Source organism: Equus quagga, chromosome 13, assembly GCF_021613505.1.
Source record: "Equus quagga isolate Etosha38 chromosome 13, UCLA_HA_Equagga_1.0, whole genome shotgun sequence".
Classification (NCBI taxonomy): Eukaryota; Metazoa; Chordata; class Mammalia; order Perissodactyla; family Equidae; genus Equus; species Equus quagga.
Window position 1 is genome coordinate 8,429,242 of NC_060279.1, and position 6,277 is coordinate 8,435,518.

General features: G+C 40.5%; 1 non-coding gene across 1 annotated transcript; it reads left to right on the forward strand.

The window, feature by feature from the left end:
• The first annotated feature begins 4,690 nt into the window (after positions 1-4,690).
• LOC124251616 (U6 spliceosomal RNA) lies at positions 4,691-4,798 on the forward strand. The gene has a single exon (XR_006891809.1). It is a non-coding gene; the product is annotated as a U6 spliceosomal RNA (small nuclear RNA).
• The last annotated feature ends 1,479 nt before the right edge of the window (positions 4,799-6,277 follow it).

Sequence of the window (6,277 nt, forward strand, 5' to 3'; positions counted from 1 at the left end):
ACAGAGGGTATTGTGATGCAATAACTGGAAAATGGCAAGTGACTAGTTGTTGCAACACTTGAGGACAGGAACCGTCTCTCTTGCCTTCCTCATGCCACCCTCTTTAGTGCCTTGTGTATATCAGAGGTTCATCTAATCTTTGTTCAGTCAAATCCAAACCAAATTCTTATATTTCCCAGTTTGGTTACTTTGGTTTGAGGATGTATGTCTCCAGTTCTGTCCTGGTCCATGTGTCAGCAGTGTGAGGGAGACAAAGGAAAACTCTAGGCTTGCAAATATGATATTTAAGGGCAACTATGCTCCATGTCCAGCTTCAGGAAAGCTCATATTAAAAAGGGTTTCCACTGCCTTTCATTCCATAGGAGGCAATGGCCTTGTGGGACCCCGAGGTCTGGAGTAAATGGACACTGGACCAACGTGTGAGAACCAACCTCTGTGCTGATTGTATTCGAAGAATGGGCTTCAGAAATACCTAACAAATGGCCTCATTTCTTGCGCGGACACATACGTGCACACAAAAACAAACCCCTAAAACCAGAAAAACTTGCTTGATTGCCCTATATTCCTGGTAGGCTGTGATTCTTGGTTTCAGTTCAGTTAGCGTTCAAGAACTCCAAAAATAGCCTGCACTTCATCTCACAGTGAAAGCTGTATGCGTGAATTATGATCTTATTTCAGATAATTGTCAAAGGACACACAACAATGTCTCCTTTTTGTCTTTTTTTTTTTTTGCAAATCAACATATTCAGGAAAAGAGTTTGGGGCACCTATAGTCATGCCTTAGAGGAGGATATGTGGAGCTTTTGAGGTAATCTGAATACTATGCGCCTAGTCAGGCAGAATGTTCCCTAAATCTCATTAAGGAGTCTTCATCTAGACTATTAGGGTGTTTCCAAAATTTCTTTAAAAAAATAACATTCTGGTGATGGCTAGTCTCCTAGTATGGTGACTGAGAATGATGGTCTGTATCAATGGTTCTTCAACTTTTTGGTCTTAGGAAACTTCTACACTCTTAAATATTGAGTGCCCTAAAGAACTTTTTAAAATGTGGGTTATATCTACTGACATTTATATTGTAAATCAAAAATGGAGAAATTTTTAAAATACAGCAACACACAAGCATACCTTCCAATAGCTGTCGGAGTGATGACTATCACATATCACATAGCCTCTGGAAAACTCCGTTGTACCCTCTGGAGAGAAGAAAAGTAAGAAAGGCAAATAACATCTTAGTATTACTATGAAAATAATTTTGACCTCACAGACATCCCAAAAAGGATTTCAGAGGCTCCAGGGGTCCGCAGACCACACTTTGAGAACTTCTGGTATACGTAGGATACCCGTGCATCTCCAGCCTTCCAGGGAAAGGGAGGCCAGAAGCTTTAGCTCTCCCGCCTGAGTAATCTGCTCCCTTGACAGAGGTGTTAGAAAGAAGGCAGTAGCAGGTTTTCAGAGTTTGATGATATTAACCTTTAGGATCATTTACCTCTCTTTGCTCACATCGTCTACTTAAAAACCTTAATTTGGTTTCTCTAATAGTGTCCTGGTGAGAATAGAGTAGGTTGACCAGTTGGCACAAGCATTCTAGTTCCCTTTGAACTCTCATTTGTCTATATGAACGCTTGTAAGTTTGTTTGCTCTTGGTTAGTATGAACTCATTTCCCAGAATCTGAGGTCCAAACCTGGACCCAATATGGCCTTAGCTCACTAGTGATGTCCCATTAGCAGCTTTGTTAAACAACGCTTTTCCTCTTCACTTTACTCTTGCAACCGTGTCCTGGAGACTAATGGCACCGAGGGCAGAATGTCTTAAATTGGACAGTCTAGCTCTTGACCAATTTCTCCATGTGACCAACCCAATACCACCATTTCAATTTAAACTTGCAAAGAGACCTGCATGGATGCTGCCTGAATCGTAATTTAGCACTTTATTAAGTACTGTCCCTGTTTCATACCTGTAATTCTTGTCTCTCTAGAAAAATCTATAACTTATTGAGGATGAAAACAATATCTCATGCTAACAGTATATCCCCACAGGAACTACCCAGACACATACTCAAGACATACTCAGAAGAAAATCCATTCCTACACTTGCGAAACAAAATGCCAAAGAAAATATGAGCTGAGATCCCTAAATTTGGGGCTATGAGGACACAAAGGGTTTAGGTATTAGGACCTCGCCTCTGAGGAACTTCTCACTTCAATGGAGGAAATAACATGCACGCACACAAATGAAAAGCATGTGGACAGGCCAGTGTGTGAAAAAGTATGAGTTACTCTCCACTGTAAACCGAACACCCAATGATTACAGCAAAAACCACGAGCACCAACTGTTCAACTCTCTAGACAGGAGCAAAGATGCAATTGTGTGAGCTTGTCAGGAAAGTTGGTTAGAAGAGAAATAGCCATTTTCACCCACACAGGATGTTATCTCTTGTTCTTTGCAGAGCCTTTGGCAAGATGTTTAACTGTCTGGCCAGTGAAATGCGGAATAGTGAAGTTAAGCATTGGCAGATGTTTGCTCTTTCAAGGAAAGCTTCTTCGCAAGCCTCCTGGCATTGGCCTCCACTCTGTCCTGTGTAGCAAAGATCATCCTATGGGATGTCACATAGCCAGAAATTCAGGAAACCCTTACTTTCTGGACTCTTACATTGAGAAAACTGCCTGAAGAGTAAAATGTACATAAAACAACAAGAAAGATACTGGTTAACACTCATTACCTCGGAGGAGTGGGACTGAGTGGTTGGAGGACAGAAATTGGCAGAAGGAGGAGATTTTTCTTAGTATACCCTTATTTACTCTTTGAATTTTAAACCACATGAATGTTTCACTTACTCAAAAACAAGATGAAATGAACAACAACAAAACCTGTTAAAAGTTACCAGGGGCCTGTCTAGCTTTGGAATTGGAAAACTGATAGACTACCAGCATAATTATTTGTCTTCCTGATACAGAGACAACAAAATCCTTGAAGACTACAAAGCACAGGCAAGTGCCCAGTGGGAAGATAAATTTTATCTCTGGCCCTGGGAAGTTTTGCTACTGAAATGCTAGTACTGGCAAATAGTATCAGAGGCCTTCTGCTTATGTAGTATTTTCAACTTCTCAGATTCTTTCACTTGTTCTTCCTCTCTCTCTGCCTCACGTTTACCGTTGTTTTCCTACCATGAAACAGGGGCAATAACGTTGCACACAATGCTGCCTATTTTACAAAAGCAGTCCTTCCCTGGGCACTTGTACAAAAATTCTTCATTTTATTGTAACAAGTGCACCTGGTTCTTATTTATGGAGTTGCCTACATGGGACTACTCTCTTGCACAAAACCCTTTAAATGTTTGAGAGCACAGCCCATGTCCACCTTAGTCTTTTTAAACTTACAATCCCCAGATTCTTCAGCCAGTAGAACATGGCCCAGTCATCCTCTCTGGACCCACCCCAGTGCCACTTAAAACCAGACACTTAGAGTGGAATCTAAAACTCCAGATGTGACCTGGCCAGATGTGGCTGTGGGACTTTCAACCTCCCTCCTTCTGGCTCAACTGCTTCCAGAAATGCAGACTAAAACGGCATTTGTTTTCCTAGCAGCTGCGTCACTTCAGTCTCTCACATTGACTTGCCACCAACTAACCCCTTTTTGTCCTTTCAGTGAGAAGTGCTATTCTGACAACGTTCCTCAGGCTGCCAATTTTTTAAAACCTATATGCATGACTATATTCTTGTTTATTAACTTGCCTCTAGCTGGATTCCAGCCAATGACCATCTTTCCTAATCTAGATTCCATCAATCACTAGTTCTTCCAAGTTTGATTGTGCTCTTCTGTCTTCCTCTCAGTCTTTGATGCAAGTGTTGTAAGAAACAGAGCCCAGAGCCAAAACTCACAGCACAGCTCTCGAGCCCTCTCTTTAGGTCAGGGAATTTTAAGGGTCTTTGTTTTCCTGTATTTTATTAAGAAAACATTCAAATGGACAGAGAAGTTGAAATAATAGCATAAAGAATACCTATCTATCTTCCACCTAGAGTCTACAATTGTCAATATTTTGCCGCATTTCCTCTATCCCCATATTGTTTTGCTGAACCATTTTAGAACAAAGACATCATGGCATTTTACTACTACTAGTTCGTTTTACCACTTGCAGCTCCGAAAAAAAAATTATCCTTCAAAGGATAACACCATTATCAATGAAAAATGAATAACAGTTCCTTATTATTTTCTCCACTCTGTCCTTATTCAAATTCTCCAATTTGTCCCCAACATGTCTATTATGGCTGGTTTGTTCAAATCAAACAAAAAACGACACATTGCGTTTTTGCCTCTTTTAATCTAAAAAACCTTACCTCAACTTCCTTTTTCGTGACGTTGCCTATCAAAGAGACCAAGATAATTGCTTGGTAGAATGCCACAGACCTCTTTAAATACTACCCCTCTTCTTGCTGTAAATTTCAAATGCTGCTATTAAGTAAGGGGCATTCATTGAGTAATTATTAATTCTTTTTTATTAATCAAATTGACAGGTAACTAACAATTAGAGCTTCTGATAAGCATGAGATAACACTCTTCCCATGTTGGATTGATACCATCACAGGCATAAACCCAGAATTGTGATACTTTATGATTGTGTGACTTTGGCCGAGTTACTTCACCTCTTTGAGTCTTGGTTTCCTGTGCTCTGTAACCAGGATAAAAGTGTTGGTCTCAATAATAAGAGGAGCACGTACACTAAAATTGGAAGATCACAGGGAAGAGTACCATGACCCCTGCATGAATGACATGCAGATTTGTGAAGCGTTCCATATTTTTAAGCTAAGCTCATATGTCTATTTATTAGATATTGCAAAATGTCCCTTCATAAGAGTTTTCTAATTTATATTACCATGAGAAATGTATGCAAGTGCCTGTTTCCCTCAGCCTCAAAAATAATTGTAATAATTTTTATTTTTTAACTAAAATTAGGAATGAAAAATTATATGTCTGCATGATTGAAATTTGTATTTTCCTAATTAGGAGATTGAACATGTTTTCATATGTTTAAAGGCCATTTTTATATATCTTTTGTAAATTGTTCATTTTTGAAACCTATTTTGCTATCATGACCCATTAATTTTTAAAGAATAAAATAATTATCCAAATGGCAAAAAAAAGAAAAAATTCTTATAAGGATTGGTACAATATTGTATTGTATTGTATATATTAAATTGTATCAATCTTATAAGGATTGATACAATAGTACTCAAGATTTCCATCTAACATCTCTAACCAGAGGAGAAAATACATGTTTTCATTTAACATTTGGAAATCTGACTCTTTAAACTAACATTTATTAAACCCATACTGTAGGCTGGTCAAGAGGGTATTCAGCTGAGCATTGGTTGTGTTCCCAGTACATGCTTAACGCTGTCGGTGAGTCCACATTTCATCTTATAATAACCCTACAAAATAGGGAGGATTATTAGCCCCGTAACATGAAAGGGGAGATTGGATCTCACAAAGGTTAAGTGACTTGCCCAAGTTCACACCAAGTGGGAAACTGGACTTAAGGTCATTCTGAGCACAAAACTGAAGCTCCTTTCACTCCTCTATCAGCCTCTCTTGACTGAACGGTGCCCATTTTTCAGTCAACACAATATCTGAGACTTCCTATCAACCAATCGCCTCAACCTTGTTGGAGTTAGGTCCAAAATAGCAATTTCCTCTGTGGAATAGGTAAAACTGGCTGCAACCCAAACAAGGCCAAGCGTCATCTTGTTGGGTTTTCCCAGGGATGGGGGTTGTGAGGGGGATGAGAATGCCACATTCTTGCTCCAGGCAGAGGCGTCTGTTCTCTCAGCCTGTTACGCATTCAGGGTCATTGCAATGTGTCATATTTTTGGAATGGGAAGGCAGGGAGGGGCTAGAGGGAGCCAGGTCCTGGCATGAAACTTGCCCACCAGGACAGACAAGGCTCTGGATGTGGGCAGTAGAGGGTAGGAAGGCTGACTACACCCAAGAGTGTGGCAAAGTCAGTGAACAGTCTTACACCAGTGAGCCCTGGTGTTCTGGTCAGCAACTGGAACCCTAACAAAGTGGAGGAGCGCAGCAGTGGGGACAGAGGTGGAGGGGTGTATGTGTGGAGGGGAAGGACATACTTGGAAATGTAAGGGCAGGAGTTCATCACCCTGGAAACCTGGTTATCTGTGGTAAAGCCTAGTCACTGAACAAGGGTCAAGAGGCCACCTGCCAAGGGAGTCTGCTCAGAGTGGGAAGCCCAGGGATTCTCAGCAGGACCATATCATGACCTAT